We start from the raw sequence: 17,148 nt of genomic DNA, 5'->3' as shown, positions 1-17,148 counted from the left end.
AAAATGTTGCTTTTAAACCATCTTAATTTAAATGAAACAAGCACAGAAACAGTTTCCTTGTCAATTTTTTTTAAACTTTCCCTTTATTTTTTTAGTAGTTTACATTTAACATAGTACTGTACTGTATTTGTTTTTCCCTTTTTTCCCCCTCTGCTGCTGCCTGATTGCATACTTCCGTTTCCAGATGAAGTGTGTGGTTGACTGGTCAGTTCGTAACACTGGTGTTCGTAACTCTGACATTCTTCTGTAATAGAAAAGGTCTATAGCCTCTCTGTTTTTACATTTTGTCCATGTATGGTTCCAGTTCCTTGTTGTTAGTTAGACCAAGCAAAATTTCTACTGGGACTGTGACTGTGGTGTCATCAGACAGCCTGAAATCTATAAAGTCCCCCTGAAAACTCCTTTAGCTGGTTTTTAAAAGAGACGTAGCCAAGAATTTCAGAAGTGCCAAGCCTTAGCAGCATCTTGCATTCAGGCTCCTAAATGTGGGGATGAGAGTCTAACTTTTAAAAAATTTGTGGTCAATCCTTCTTCTTCACATACCGTGTGTAAAATACATACTATGGCTTGATCAAAATCCTTCTCTTGCTCCATGCAAGTTTCAACATACTTGTGGTAGTTGGATGCAAATAGTGACACTTTCTTCCTGAGAGGTCCATTGAGTGCCATGTGGGACATCAGTCCTACCACAAGGCTGTTGGTTGCTGGAGAAGAATTTTTGAGCTTCCAAAATGCACTTAAGCATTGTATTAGATGTTACTTCTTTCTCAACCAGGCTTAGACAGCCAACATCCAGACAATAAACCTGAAGTTCACTCATCATTTTCATTGTCTGAGGAAACAGCAGAGACCCTCTTGTAATTCTTTTATCTACATTCTTGGATTGCATATTCAGCAACTTTCACACAAAGTTCAAGGGTTCTCTTTTCAGACGTGGAATCAATAGAATTAAGTAGGAACACAATTTTAACTGTATGGATGCTTCCTAGCAGAACATTTCTCATGATTGACCAACAAGCTTACATTAATATCAGCCATGATGCTTGTAGTTCTTCCTCCTTACCCCCCTCTGATTCTTTATTTGCAGCATCTAGTAGACATTTTAGGTGGTGAAGGCAAACAAAGACTCCTGAATAAATCTATAATGAAGAGCTGGTGGAAGGCTTTGAACAGCAACTTAAATGATCATCCAGGCTTTATTTGTTGACAATGATAGGATAGAAAGTCTCACTTGCAGGCTCTGCACATTTGATCTTGAAGAATTCAAACAAACTGTTTTTCTGCACTACATGAGATGAGCACAAGTCCTTTCTATCTCTCATTTTAATAATTCTTGGCAATGTTTACATTTAACTTTAAAAGAATTATCTGTTTTCATGATTTTAGTCTATCCAGTCACTTGGTTCCTAGTCTATCTAATCATCTAGACACTTGGTCCCTTCAACTCTGAGTTAGATAAAGTCAAACACTGTTATATGGTAATCACTAAGCGCTAACAACCTATTTCCAGTGTTGAGCAGCAGCTTTCACATTTGCTTCAACTTGTGGCTCCTTAGAGACTAACAAATTTATTTGAGCATAAGCTTTCGTGAGCTACAGCTCACTGCATCAGATGAAGTGGGCTGTAGCTCACGAAAGCTTATGCTCAAATAAATTTGTTAGTCTCTAAGGTGCCACAAGTCCTCCTTTTCTTTTTGCAGACACAGACTAACATGGCTGCTACTCTGAGAACTGTAAAGACAGAAGATGAGCAACCAGTTTTATACAGTTCTACATAGAACTGTGTTATCAGTTGACCAGACTACTTTCCAGAATGTCTACATTCTAATTAGCCCTGTAGCAATTCATGACTTCACCCATTCTTTCCTTTTTCAGTATCCCATGACAATTGATTCCACCCACTTGCCACACCCTGCTACCTACTCTCTAATGACTCCACCTATTTCCCCTTCCCTCTATGTGTCTATGCAGAGCTATAACTTTGTATTGGTTCTTACTAGGCATTTCAGCAACTTAGATGTTCTCATCACCTCCCCTTTGACTTTAGAACAGTTAAAATTACATTCACTTAAGATTAAGATTGAACCCAGTGTGTCTGGTATAAAATAAAAGTTCAAATATACTTTACGTTGGTGCAGAGTTCAAAAAAATGAACCACCCCAAATATCCCCCCACATCTGGGCTAATTTTTCCACCTAGATTCCCATTCTTCTCATTTTTCACAACCCTGGATCCTGCTCAACAGATCTATTGCCATTCTGAATCTCACACGCTCTTGGCAGTTGCAGATGTTGACTCACCAACAAACCAACATAACCAAGGGAAATATGGCGGGGGGCGGGGGGGGGGGCTGCTGTGAATGCCCCAGAACAAGAGATAAAGGCTTCTGCAGCTGAGAGTTTTCTGGGGGACAAAGGGAAGAGAAGCCAAATAAATAAGTTGTGAACTGGTTGTGCTCTTTAGCTTCTAAATGGTGTCTGGACTATCTAGCACCCTTTTCTGAAACCATGCAGCTTTTGGAAGTTATTGTGGCCATAGACTGGCCCAATAATCTGCTATTCTGTAGCCACTGGATGTGGGATAACTAGGAGTATGTCTACACTACAATTAAAAACCCACAGTTGGCTCATGCCAGCTGACTAAGGATGGCAGGGCTCGGGCTAAGGTGCTGTTTAATTGCAGTGTAGATTTTTGGGCTAGGTTGGAGCCTGGACTCTAGGAACCTGTGGGGAACATATCAGAGCTCAGGCTGCAGCCCCAGCCTAAACATCTACATCACAATTAAACACCCCTTTAGGCTGAGCCCCGTGAGCCCGAGTCAGCTGGAACGAGCCAGCCATAGGTGCCTAATTGCAGTGTACACATACCCTAACTCCCCAAACTGGGAGAAGCCTCCATGGCTGTGAAGTTTCCATATACTAGGAACAGTGAAAGGTCATTTCAGCTGGATGAGGGCTACAATCAGCATTTCCTTCTCTTGCTACAGAAAGTACTCCAGCACCGGCCAGTCAATGTCACCTACAGCAAGTATTCTAACCAACTCCAGAGGCTGGCCAGAACAGAATTTCAAATTTGTGTCTGCCTCAAGATTTCCTGTCAAGCTCGAGGTACCAATGTCTAGCTCCTTTCTGAGCCTAGAGGCATTTAGCAGCAAATCAGGACTAACATAACCCCCATTTTGATTCTGAACAGTGAATTTCATTTTGATTGTACACCATCTTCCCTGCCAGTGCTAAAAGAATGGATGTTTGCTGCCGCAGTCTCTTATCTATGTTGCCAACTGTAGCCTCTCAAAGGGATTAACCTTCAGTGTGTGAATGACACATTTCAAGAGAATAGCAGAATGCTCTCCTAAAGAATCAACAGGATAGGTACCTCTGAAACTATAATTAGACTCGTCTCTCTCTGATCGTTCTTTATAATGAATCACTGCCTAAAAGGTGGTGAGAAATGATAAATGGTGATGTACCAAGTTAAGGAAAAGTGTCTGCTGCAGTGATGGAGTGATTAGTGTTGGGTCCCATTTTTTTTAATACTGTTATTAATTATTTGGAAGCAACATCTTAATGAAGTTTGTAGACCATACTAAATTGAGAGGAGCTGCAAACACCAGCTGGGATGGAAAATAATATAAAGGGCACTAGAGAGACTAGAAACATGGGAAGAAAAAAAGAAAGCAAGATTCAACACTGAAAAAAAAGGCACGTTTTAATACTGGTTCATCTTAGCAAAAACCACCCAGTTCAAAGGGAGGGAGAAACCTGAGAAGGAATAATGATGGCAGAGACCTAGAGGTGATAGCGGACAGAAAATTAAATTAAATATGGCTGCAAAAAAATGAAAGTGTAATTTCAGCTGCACACACAAAGCCAACATATCACAAAGCAGGAAGTAACATCTCTTCTGTGTCCCTGTGCATCCACACCTGGGAAACTGCATTCAGTTCTGGGCACTGTATTGCCAGTAGTATATTGGAGATTGTTCACAGAACGGGAGCAAAAATGATCAGAGATTCAGAGGGACTGACTTTGAAGGAAAGATTAAAAGAGCTTGGCGAAAGGATGACAAAGGTGGGGAAAAGGGTAACAGTGTGGATAGGTAGGGGAAAACTGCAGGAGTGGAACAGACATGGAGAAACAGAGAAAGAGGAGTGGCAGCTTTTCTGCAAATAAAACAAGGTGTTGGTTGAATGGCTCAGAGAAAGTCACGAAACTACTGACAAAGATTTCAAGAATAAAACAAGAGTAAGGAATCAAAAGAATTATAGTTGTTTGTGGAAGGAAAAAGTCTACACAACAAATTCTGCTCTCAGATACAGGGGCACAGCTCCCATCACAGCCTGTGAGATTTGTACACAACATATATTTCTAACTAGAGCTGGTTGGAAAATGGTAAGTATTATTTGGGAAAAACTACCAGAAACTAAACATAGGAATTGCCAGACTGGCTCAGGCCCCGGGTCTATTTGGTCCAGCATTCTGTCTCCAACAGTGGCCATAGATGCTTCAGAGGACGATGTGAAAACCTTTCTATTAGGCTTTTTGGGAGATAATCTGCTTGATCGCTAACAGTAGGAGACTGGATTAAACCCTGATACATAAGCTTTAATATTCCTTCCAGTATTGGTTAACATTAATTGTGATTGTGACACTGTACCCCATATTTTCTTCACAATAACGTTATTATGATATGATTATGATATAATAATAATGTATTTTATCCAAGATAAGTCATCTGAGATGTCACTGAAAAAGTTATGATTTGTTGAATATGATTATCCTATTTGCATGCATGTATCATTTTTTATCTGAAGTTATAAATATTGACTATGTATCTGTATTTCAAATGTAGTTACACCTGGGTAACGCCCACTAGACAAGATGCTTTCAATCTAGATCAGGGGTCAGCAACCTTCGGCATGCGGCCCATTAGAGTAATCCACTGGTGGGCTGTGAGACATTATGTTGACTGTCTGCAGGCATGGCCAGCAGCTCCCAGTGGCCGCGATTCACTCTTCCTGGCCAATGGGATCCTTTGATCTGTTTGCTATCACTTATAATCACTTAAAATCTATCTTTTGCAGTTAATAAACTTGTTTTTGCTTTATCTAAACCAGAGAGTTGGAATGAAGCATGTGGGAATCATAACTTGGGGCGAAAGGCTGTTGCATATTCCTCTCCATTTTTCCTCTCCATTTTTTGAGCTTACGTTGTATAGTTTCCTCTGCAGCATAAGACAGTATAATTTTGGGTTTATACTCCAGATGGGCTGCGTGTCTGGGGAGCTGGGAGTTGCCTTAACTGTAGCCTACATATTCAGGGGCTGGTCAGAGAGCCTGCATATAAGTGCCACTGGGTATGTCCTACCTGTATGAATGCTAGTAAAAGTGCAGGCTGGAGAGCTTTGCAGCTTGTCACAGCAGTTTAGTGTGAGAGGGACACCAGATTGGTGGGTCAGGGGGCTCAGTGGTTCCCAGTTCCAGTTCCAGGTGGCACCCTGGAAGGAACCCATCTCAATGATCACTGAAGATATAGAATCATAGAATATCAGGGTTGGAAGAGACCTCAGGAGGTCATCTAGTCCAACCCCCTGCTCAAAGCAGGACCAATCCCCAATTAAATCATCCCAGCCAGGGCTTTGTCAAGCCTGACCTTAAAAACTTCTAAGGAAGGAGATTCTACCACCTCCTTAGGTAACGCATTCCAGTGTTTCACCACCCTCCTAGTGAAAAAGTTTTTCCTAATATCCAACCTAATCCTCCCCCAGTGCAACTTGAGACCATTACTCCTTGTCCTGTCCTCTTCTACCACTGAGAATAGTCTAGAACCATCCTCTCTGGAACCACCTCTCAGGTAGTTGAAAGCAGCTATCAAATCCCCCCTCATATTTCTCTTCTGCAGACTAAACAATCCCAGTTCCCTCAGCCTCTCCTCATAACTCATGTGTTCCAGACCCCTAATCATTTTTGTTGCCTTTCGCTGGACTCTCTCCAATTTATCCACATCCTTCTTGTAGTGTGGGGCCCAAAACTGGACACAGTACTCCAGATGAGGCCTCACCAATGTCAAATAGAGGGGGATGATCACGTCCCTCGATCTGCTCGCTATGCCCCTACTTATACATCCCAAAATGCCATTGGCCTTCTTGGCAACAAGGGCACACTGCTGACTCATATCCAGCTTCTCGTCCACTGTCACCCCTAGGTCCTTTTCCGCAGAACTGCTGCCTAGCCATTCGCTCCCTAGTCTGTAGCTGTGCATTGGGTTCTTCCGTCCTAAGTGCAGGACCCTGCATTTATCCTTATTGAACCTCATCAGATTTGTTTTGGCCCAATCCTCCAATTTGTCTAGGTCCCTCTGTATCCTATCCCTGCCCTCCAGCGTATCTACCACTCCTCCCAGTTTAGTATCATCCGCAAATTTTGTGAAAGTGCAATCCACACCATCCTCCAGATCATTTATGAAGATATTGAACAAAACCGGCCCCAGGACCGACCCCTGGGGCACTCCACTTGACACCGGCTGCAACTAGACATGGAGCCATTGGTCACTACCCGTTGAGCCCGACAATCTAGCCAACTTTCTACCCACCTTATAGTGCATTCATCCAGCCCATACTTCTTTAACTTGCTGACAAGAATACTGTGGGAGACCGTGTCAAAAGCTTTGCTAAAGTCAAGAAACAATACATCCACTGCTTTCCCTTCATCCACAGAACCAGTAATCTGATCATAGAAGGCTATTAGATTAGTCAGGCATGACCTTCCCTTGGTGAATCCAGGCTGACTGTTCCCGATCACTTTCCTCTCATGTAAGTGCTTCAGGATTGATTCTTTGAGGACCTGCTCCATGATTTTTCCGGGGACTGAGGTGAGGCTGACTGGCCTGTAGTTCCCAGGATCCTCCTTCTTCCCTTTTTTAAAGATTGGCACTACATTAGCCTTTTTCCAGTCATCCGGGACTTCCCCCGTTCGCCACGAGTTTTCAAAGATAATGGCCAATGGCTCTGCAATCACAGCCGCCAATTCCTTTCGCACTCTCGAATGCAACTCATCCGGCCCCATGGACTTGTGCACGTCCAGCTTTTCTAAATAGTCCCTAACCACCTCTTTCTCCACAGAGGGCTGGCCATCTATTCCCCATGTTGTGATGCCCAGCGCAGCAGTCTGGGAGCTGACCTTGTTAGTGAAGACAGAGGCAAAAAAAGCATTGAGTACATTAGCTTTTTCCACATCCTCTGTCACTAGGTTGCCTCCCTCATTCATTAAGGGGCCCACACTTTCCTTGGCTTTCTTCTTGTTGCCAACATACCTGAAGAAACCCTTCTTGTTACTCTTGACATCTCTCGCTAGCTGCAGCTCCAGGTGCTATTTGGCCCTCCTGATTTCATTCCTACATGCCCGAGCAATATTTTTATACTCTTCCCTGGTCATATGTCCAACCTTCCACTTCTTGTAAGCTTCTTTTTTGTGTTTAAGATCTGCTAGGATTTCACCGTTAAGCCAAGCTGGTCGCCTGCCATATTTACTATTCTTTCGACACATTGGGATGGTTTGTCCCTGTAACCTCAACAGGGATTCCTTGAAATACAGCCAGCTCTCCTGGACTCCTTTCCCCTTCATGTTAGTCTCCCATATCCTTATTAACCAGATACATGTTCAATCCCTTTTTGAATCATGCTAAGTTTTTGGCCTCAACAATTCAAAGAAAATTCCCAGAGAGTTTTTGTTTATTTGATGAAAAACTGAAAACTTTTCAGTTTTCAAAAACCAAAACTTTCGGGTGGGGGATGTGCTGGTCAAAAATCTAGAAAATTAAGAAAGAAACTGAAAGGCCATTTTTTGTCAACAACATATTTTAAATGAAAAATTTTGACCAGCTCTATTTACAACCTGGCATGGTAAAACAATTAGCACTCAAGAGTGGATGAGGGGTGGTGATCTCATTTCTTCTGCTGTTAGAAACTTTTGTTTGGTTTTGTTAGATTAAGAATCAAGCAAACTTTTAGGGTCGGGTCCTTAGCTAGTGTAAATCTGATTTATGCCTGTTGGGGATTTGCTCCTTGCTGTTTGAAGTTTCCTATCCTGCAATGTACAGGACTAAACATGAATTTCAGCCAGTTTATTCAAATTTCTAGCTACATTACTGTCCAGGTATACACCTGTGTATTGGTTTGTACCCATTCCCCAGCCTCTGTATAAGCTGCAGAAGCATGCATCATTCACTGAAACAATATGACTTACTAATAACTCCTTTTTCATTTCTTGTACCACATCTACATCACAGCCCTGATCCAGCAAAGCACTTACTCATGTCATGTTTTTAGCGTTTAGCATGAGTAGTCAGTCCTATTGACATCAATGAATCTACTCCCATACTTAAAGATAAAGATATGTGCAAATATTTTGCTGGATCAGAGGCGTAATTCAGTATTAAATGCAAAACATTATTTTAAATGTATAGGGACTAATTCAGTTCTTTTTACATCAGCTTTACACTGGTGTAACTCCATTGACTTTGTTCCTGATTTACATTGGCATAAGCAAAAGGAGAATCAGGCCCATATTAGTTTGTCTTGATACAGAAAAAGTTGAAATAGAGATTTCAACTGAATTATAATTTGCAACCAAATTCCAATGATCTATTCCCTTCTACTGCCCCCAAAATACTCTGTTCACTTTAACTGCTTGAATTCTAGACCTCGGAACAGAATCTGAATCTATTTCCACGCAGAATATCTAGAAACAATAGTTGAACTTTCCTGCCACTTCATGTGGTTTTAAATCACCTGTATTGCATATCATGTATTGTATTAACAGGGCACTTCCTACCAAAGAGAGCTGGGTCAGGTTTGTCGTAGATAGGGTGGTACAATTTCCTCCCAATGAGCAGGTCAGTGGATACCGAAAATACCTTCTAGAGCTCTTGGCATTGCAATAACGCATTCTTGACAGACTGGATCAAGTTAATTCATCTGGAAGAAAGTGTTTATAACCAAACCGTTCTTTGAACTCAGTGAATATGGGACAGAATATTTTGCACTTACTCTGAGTTTTACCAACCACCTTCATTAGTTTACCCTCACAACACACCTGATTTTCTGAGCACCCACAACTCTCCCTGAAGTCAATGGTTGATCTCCTGGCTCCATCAAAGTCGATGGCAAAGTTCCTACTGACTTCAGTAGAGTGAGGATTATGTCCAGTGGGAGCTGCAGTGGCTCAGCATTTCTGAAAACCAGGCCCTAAATGGACTTGCCAAGGTCACACAGGAAAATCAGTGGTACAGCTGGGACTAAAACCCAGCAGTCCTGGCTCCCAGGTCACTCCTGTAACTACAAAACACCATCTTCTCACCTACCATGCAAAGACATCAGATTATCTACACTATTCAAGTTTGTCTTTCTGACATGCACTGGGACTGTGCAAAGAATGTGACAATAAATTGATAGTTAAAATTACAAACATGCGTCAGCTCCTTTATCCTGCAGAGTGACAGAATTTAAACATTCTTGCAAGAGAAATGTCTCCAGGCAGAGAAAGAAAAAAGGTTTCAAAATCTCAAGCTTTAAAAAAAGCAAACTGTTAGAAGATAAGGAGAGGTTCAAGAGGGTAGGAGCACTGATGCCTGGAGGTTTTAAGAAGGTCCATGTTGGCTTTATAGGAACTTTTCCCCGTCTTTTCTCCACCTTGCAAAAGGGGAAGTATTACCCCAAAAAAGAAGGTGCTCAGACGCTTTGAAGATTGTTAAGTGTGCTCACCTACTGGGAAAGGGAGGAAAAAAGAGAAGGAACTGGAGAGAGCAGACAGTGCATCATAAAACGAACTGCTTTTGTCTCTGTAAGGCCAGCAGGATTTTCTTTGTCTAGTTTAGCAAGTTCTGCTAATCCAAAGGTTATATCCCTGTACTTCAGCCAAATATTGAGCTCAAGCAAAAGTTCCTTGGGTTTCTGCAGAAGATCTCTCTAAATTTAGTGTCATGTTGCCTGGTAGGGGACACAGCTAAGAGTGTCAGTTTCAGGTCAGACTTCCAGAACACAGGACATATACCCCAGACTGGTGGTATACTCTGTCACAAGATTTCACCAAACCAGTAACAAACGTGTGCTTCCAACATACTACATTAGATATTAGAAAGCCACAGACGGTCCCCTTTCAGCACTCTAGCCCCTCATGCACCATCCAGACAAACCACACTTCTGTGATAAATTATTATTAAAACCAAAACCCACATATATTAGGTTCTTTCAGTTCCAAAGAACCAGACATACCCCACACATCAAAATATACTTCAGATCTTACCCCAAAGCCACACTGGTAGCCAACCCTTTAGTAAACTAAAAACGGAAGGTTTATTAATATAAAAGAAAAGAAAACAGCGTTATTAAATGGTTAATGGGATCAGGTACATTACAACGGATTTCAGAGTCTGTAGGTCAGGATAAGAGCAGTGATGGCAGTTCTGCTAACTTGCAATAAGACACTCTGGATCATCCCAAAAGAGCAGAGTCCAAGTGACAATTTAGCTGTAGAGTCTGGTAGAGTCTTTCCATGAGTCTTTCAGGGTATTCCAAGTAATTACTTGGGGCTCTCCAGCCAATGGCTCAGACTTTCACTGTTAAAGTTCAGCAGACCAGAGATGGCAGGATCATGCCTGAGGTTTTTCTTTTATAGCTGAAACAGGTAGCCAAGTGTTTAGAGCCCAGCATGTGTCCGAAGAGTCCTCACTGTGGAGCCCACATTCTGTTTCCTATGCAGACATGGGTAACCCAGCTACACTGATTGATCTCAGGCAATTGCTGGTCATTCATTATAACAGGGATAGATAAACTGAAGACAATATAGGCAATATTCATTAGATTCATGCAGGATATATACATATTTGATCTCCAGGTTAATTAAAGTTACAAGATATAGACAGACGTAAGCATACACACAGCTTCTTCCTTGATTTCTTATCAACACAAATGAATGGGCCTAGCCTATTAACCCCTTTTAGCATCTCGTTGATGCCCACACATAAATTAACTGTGCTGATTACAGTTGCAATGCCTCTCAACATGCCTTTAAGGATCACACACAGGTTACTTGGCCTGCCAACTTTCACCTGCGCTGGTTACATACAGCTAAAGAGATAGCAAATCTTCAGCCATCATGGAAAAAAAAAAAAGCAGATGATTCCAAAAGAGTCAGGGCCTGATTCTGATCTCATTTGCATCAGATTTATTCCACTGAATCACTCCCAACTTATACCAATGTGAGGAAAACCACAATCAGCCCTGACTCTTGTAACTGGAGTTTCATTGTCTCCTGCTCTCCCTGTTTCCCCCGCCTGCAACCAAATTTAGGGGTTCTCTCTCTTCCCCTCTCTTTTGAGAACAGAAAGTGAATCTGATTTTAAAATAAATTAGGCATGAAAAATGCAATTGTGCCCCATGCGTACTGTTACACTGTCTGGGGATCAATTGATTCCTTAGTTCTTACACCAATGACAACGCCTGTAGCCAATTCTGTAATGAACTATCTAAAGGTTCAACTAGGAAAAAGGGATAAGAGTTATTGAGAGGTTAAAGCAGGTAAATTATATGTACAGATGACTCATGGTTTGTAATCCCAAATAGTAACAGAGATTTAATACTCTGCCAGTTTACAAAAAGGCTTTCAGGGCTACACAGAATAACTCTGGGGATCTCTGTCTTTTTGTTCAGTTATTCTACCCTGTTAGAATCCAAACAGTCCAGAGATGCAGGATCTTATGGTTTCTTCTCACAGAAAACAAGATGACAGGGTCCCTACCCATATGTATTACTCTGGATTTTAGGCTTTGGGGCACTCCTAGAATAACCTGCCTATCACCCCTTAATCTGTTCTTCTTGGGTTATGGATCTCCAGGGTAGTTAAAGAAATACTTGAAGGACCTGGATATAACCTTCTGATAAAGTAATTTACACTGGCAGTATGCTTTCCATACTTCCAAAACAAAGTATTTTTATTGATGTAATTAATAATACCTGCTACACTGTAATCTAAAAAGAGAAATCAGACAAAAATCCCTTACTACACATTAAAGAGCATTTAAACTACAGTAGCATACCGTGTAAATGATTCTAAGTGGTGTGCTCTATTGCAGATGGCCAGTTCTGACAGCCGTTCTTACGTTATACTTCAAGTTTTACATAAGTAAAATACGATGAACACACATATACATCTCATCCGTACCCACACTAACACTGATACCACATTATTCTCTGCTAAACTGTCATTAAAACTAGCAGGTGTACACTATCCATCGGATCTGCTGCATTATCTGCTGTTTGCTGCTGCTGCTTTCTCTGTCTCTTCTCATTCCTTTTGCAGCTCTTGTCCGCTCCTCTCCTGACTGTCTGTGAGCACACTGCTTTTTATAATGTTGTTCTTGGACACATGACAAATATCACCTCATTTTGCACATGCTCACTGCTGTTGTTTGCCTCAGAGTTATGATGGCCTCATTTGACTTTACCCTACTTGGCTTTTTGCCAATTTTAACTGGCCTACTTTCGTGCTCTTTCTCCTACTTCTGTACCGCCCATGCTCAGGATCTACAGCTTCCATCTTAGGGTGGTGTGACCCCTGCTTATTCAGAATAGAGGTTAGGCACACAAAATGGAGATTGGAGAATTTCTCCACTGTCATGTGGGCTCTTCCTTTGATGATGAAGAGTGAGGAATGCATCTAGTCTTTGACCTCCGATCATGACACACAATGACCACTTGCTTTGAAATTAGCACTTTTCTGATAAAGTTCTTCATTTGCATTCCACAAGGCTTCTTTCTCATTTGATGGCTTATTTAGTTACAGGGATAACACAATGTAAATATTGCTACTACATTATAACGGGATACAGATAAGTGAAAACAATGCATGTAACATCCCAATTGTTTTCATGAAGTTTAAGCACCAAATACACTCTTATACATTTCAACAATTACTTTGATCTATACTAATATACAAGTGCATTGGGCCGGCTTCCCGCCATGCACTGGTAACCATCCAGTGAAGCTTGGGGCTTTGCCATGAGCTGGCGCCTTGTCTGCCCGCGTCACACTTACATTTTCAAAAGTGATTTTGTGTTTTTGGCATCTTAAATGTGCCTGATTTTTAGAAATTGCTCAGTATTAACCTTCTGAAAATCAGGCCCCTTTAAGGTCTCTCAAATTGGGGTTCCCATAAATTGAGGCATCCGAGTCCAACTCTGAACATTTAGGTCCTAATTTGCAGGTGCTGTTGTTGCAATTTTGCATGTAGATTAGGAAACTGCACCTGCAGGCTGCTAATTATGGGCATCATCAACCTTTGCAAGTTGCTACCCAAAGGAACAAAACATTTCCATTCACCTCTTAGGTTACTGGAACTTTATTTTTCAACAGTTCCTACCATGGATAATGTGGGTTCACTGCCAAGGCCTGCAATGACCCTTTTGCGGTGCTGCTTAAATAGTGAGCTGTTGATTCCCCCAATATAGGGGGAATGCCTGCATGGCAGACCTAGACATAGCCAGCCTGGAACCACTCCCATCGCACCATTTGGCATAGCATAGAGTGGAGGTGAGTGGGGGTGTGGTTGGAATGCAGCTTGCTCTGACAATCCCTGGCTGGCAGGTGGCTCCTTGGGAGTCAGTGCACTGAGGTCAAGTTCACAGCAGCGTTTGGGCTCCTCTAAACTATGCCCTTAGGGGCAGGATGCCCCTAGGATCAGGAAGCTGTAACTAGCTCCTTTGTGGATACCTCACCTCTCCTAGGCATGGTGAGAACAGAACCCTTGTGTATAACTTATTTTACAAACAACTTAGACTATAAATTCTTCTTTGCAGGGGCCGTCTCCTTGTTCTGTATTTGTACAGCGCCTAACACAATGGGGTCCTAGGCCCTGATTGGGTCTTCTAGGTGCTAGGATAATACAAATGATTGCAGTAAAATCAGTTTAAATGAACATTCTGAAACTCCTAGCGCAGGAAGTGTTTTGTTCACTTGAGTCATTCTCTCATCGCATGCTGTGCAGGTGCAAATTCTCTAGGTTTTTGCTTCTACATTTAATTATTTAGTAGAGCAGTAAAAAGTGAGAACCTTTTCAGCAGTGGCAATGTAGACTGGCACACACAGACAAGTACCTACAGGATTTATCTAGTCTGGAAGATATTCTGATCTGGCCTGCCACAAATAAATACGCCATTTTCTTTATTCAGTCCAACAGAGCTGATTCCTCAAATGTCTTGATTTCTTGCTCGTTGGACTCTGATAAATACGATATTGTTGCCTGCAGTGTTGTTGTAGCTGTGTGGGTCCCAGGATATGAGAGAGACAAGGAGGGTGAGGTTAGGGTTACCGTGTTTCAGGTTCCCAAAAAGAGTACACTGCCAGAGGTGGGGCAGGGGGAGGGGAAGCTGGAGTGGGTACAGTTGGGGGTACCAGAGGGGTGTGTGTGTACAGGGAAGAGTTCCCGGGGATGCTGGCGGGGGTCCTGGGGGCCTCACTCTTGAGGTGGGGGGGCAGTGTCACTCCCTGTCATGGTGGCAGGGCAACTGGTGCAGACCCAGTTCAGCATCAGCCGTCAGTCAGCGCCTCCCTGCGGAGCTCTCCCCCTCCCCAGGGCTGGGAACCAGGGTCTGTGTGGGTGGGATCTGGTGGGGTGTGAGGGACCAATCAGATGCGGATGCAGGGGAGGGACCAATTGGGGCTCTTTCTGAGCTGCAACATCTGCCCTGCAAAAAACCAAGATATTGCCTCTTATCTGAAAAATCCGCAGGGACAGAGGGAACAGGACCAAAAAAGAAGCAATGTCCTGAAAAACCCGGATGTATGGTAATCCTAGGTGAAAGTACCAACTTCTGCTGGTGAAAGAGACAAGCTTTCCACTGCCATAGAGCTCTTCTTCAGCATCAGACTCACAAGGGGTGGGGTGACAATCAGGATTCAGACACCCCAGGGGGGAAAACAGAGAACCCCAAAGAACAAACAACTGAATTAACTGATTATTACAAGGTTATTATATCCTATAAAAGTATGTCAAGTGAGATCTTTATGAAAGCTTGTAATGTTCTGAACTGGAGGGTCACTATTAGATGTGTATGCAGACTGTGGGTATGAATCCTATACACTTATGTATATGAAAACTGTGCTCAAGACCTGTACTACAGTTTCTGATACCCCTCAAAACAGGGAGAGGCTTCTCCCAAGCAACTTGGTGGACCATTCAAGTTAATGGAAAGTCATTGAAACTGAAAAGAAAATCCCAGTCTTAAAAAACTAAGGGCAGGTCTACACTACAGGGAAAAGTTGATCTAAGCTATGCAATTTGAGTTACGTTTGTAGCATAACTCATGTCGACATAGCTTAGATCTACTTACCGCGGGGTCCACAGTGCACTGGGACAATGGGAGAGCTTAAGGTTATGTCTACACTACGAAATTAGGTCGAATTTATAGAAGTTGGTTTTGTAGAAAGTGTTTTTATATAGTCGATCGTGGTGTGTCCCCACACAAATGCTCTAAGTGTATGTAGTCGGTGGAGTGTGTCCACAGTACCAAGGCAACTGTTGACTTCCGGAGTGTTGCACTGTGGGTGGCTATCCCACAGTCCCCGCAGTCTCCGCCACCCATTTGAATTCTGGGTAGAAATCCCAGTGCCTGATGGGGCTAAAACATTGTTGTGGGTGGTTCTGGGTACATATCGTCAGGCCCCCGTTCCCTCCCTCCTTCCATGAAACCAAGGGCAGATAATCATTTTGCGCCTTTTTTCTCGAGTTACCTGTGCAGACGCCATACCACGGCAAGCATGGAGCCCGTTCAGCTCACCGTCACCCTATGTCTCCTGGGTGTTGGCAGACATGGTACTGCATTGCTACACAGCAGCAGTTTATTGCCTTTTGGCAGCAGACAGTGCAGTGCGACTGGTAGCTGTCATCGACGTAGTCCTGGGTGCTCTTTTAACCAACCTCGCTGAGGTCAGGGGCGCCTGGGCAAACATGGGAGTGACTCAGCTAGGTCATTTCCCTTTTAAGTTTCATCTCATGGCGATTCAGTCCTACTGGCAGTGCACTATCTTTTAATCAGCAGCTAGCAGAAGATGATGGCCAGCAGTCATACTGCACTGTCTTCTGCTGAGCACCCAGGAGATGACGATGGCTAGCAGTCGTACTGCACAGTCTGCTGCCAGCAAGATGTATAAAGATAGATGAAGTGGATCAAAACAAGAAATAGACCAGATTTGTTTTGTATTCATTTTCTCCTCCCTCCCTCCATGAAACCAATGGTCTGCTAAACCCAGTTTTGAAGTTCTAAGCTTGAGGTTTTGAGTTCTATCCTTGAGGGGGCCATTCTGTTTCTCGCAAAGCCATCGCCTTTGTTGATTTTAATTGCCTGTAAGCCAACCCTGTAAGCCATGTCATCAGTCGCCGCTCCCTCCATCAGGGCAATGGCAGACAATCATTCTGTGCCATGCTGGCCAAACAGGAAATTGAAATTCAAAAGTTCGCAGGCCTTTTCCTGTCTACCTGACCAATGCATCTGAGTTGAGAGTGCTGTTCAGAGCAGTCACAATGGAGCACTGTGGGATAGCTCCCGGAGGCTAATACCGTCTAATTGTGTCCACAGTACCCCAAATTCGACCCGGCAAGGCCGATTTCAGCACTAATCCTCTTGTCGGGGGTGGAGTAAGGAAATCGATTTTAAGAGCCCTTTAAGTCGAAAAAAAGGGCTTTGTCGTGTGGATGGGTGCAGGGTTAAATCGATTTAACGCTGCTAAATTCGACCTCAACTCCTAGTGTAGACCAAGGCTAAGACTCCCCTAACTCTTCTCATTCCGGTGGAGTACTGGGTCGACTTGGGAGAGCGACTGGTGGTCGATTTAGCGGGTCTACACTAGACCCACTAAATCAACCCCCAGTGGATTGATCACCACAGCATCGATCCCATCAGTAGTGGAGATAATCCCTAAGAAAAGAGGGCATTTCCCCCACCCTGATTCACCAGGAGTCATCATGCCAGGAGAAAACAAAACAAAACAAAAAAGTAAAAAAGCCTTTTAAAAGGAGGCTTGTGTCTGAGGGTTTTTATCCAGAAACTGAGGGCCAGAATCTAGGTGGGTGGTGTCCATGACATGCTGGATCCCTTC

The sequence above is a fragment of the Lepidochelys kempii genome, chromosome 2 (genome assembly GCF_965140285.1).
Source record: "Lepidochelys kempii isolate rLepKem1 chromosome 2, rLepKem1.hap1, whole genome shotgun sequence".
Taxonomy (NCBI): Eukaryota; Metazoa; Chordata; order Testudines; family Cheloniidae; genus Lepidochelys; species Lepidochelys kempii.
This window is presented reverse-complemented; position numbering follows the sequence as displayed.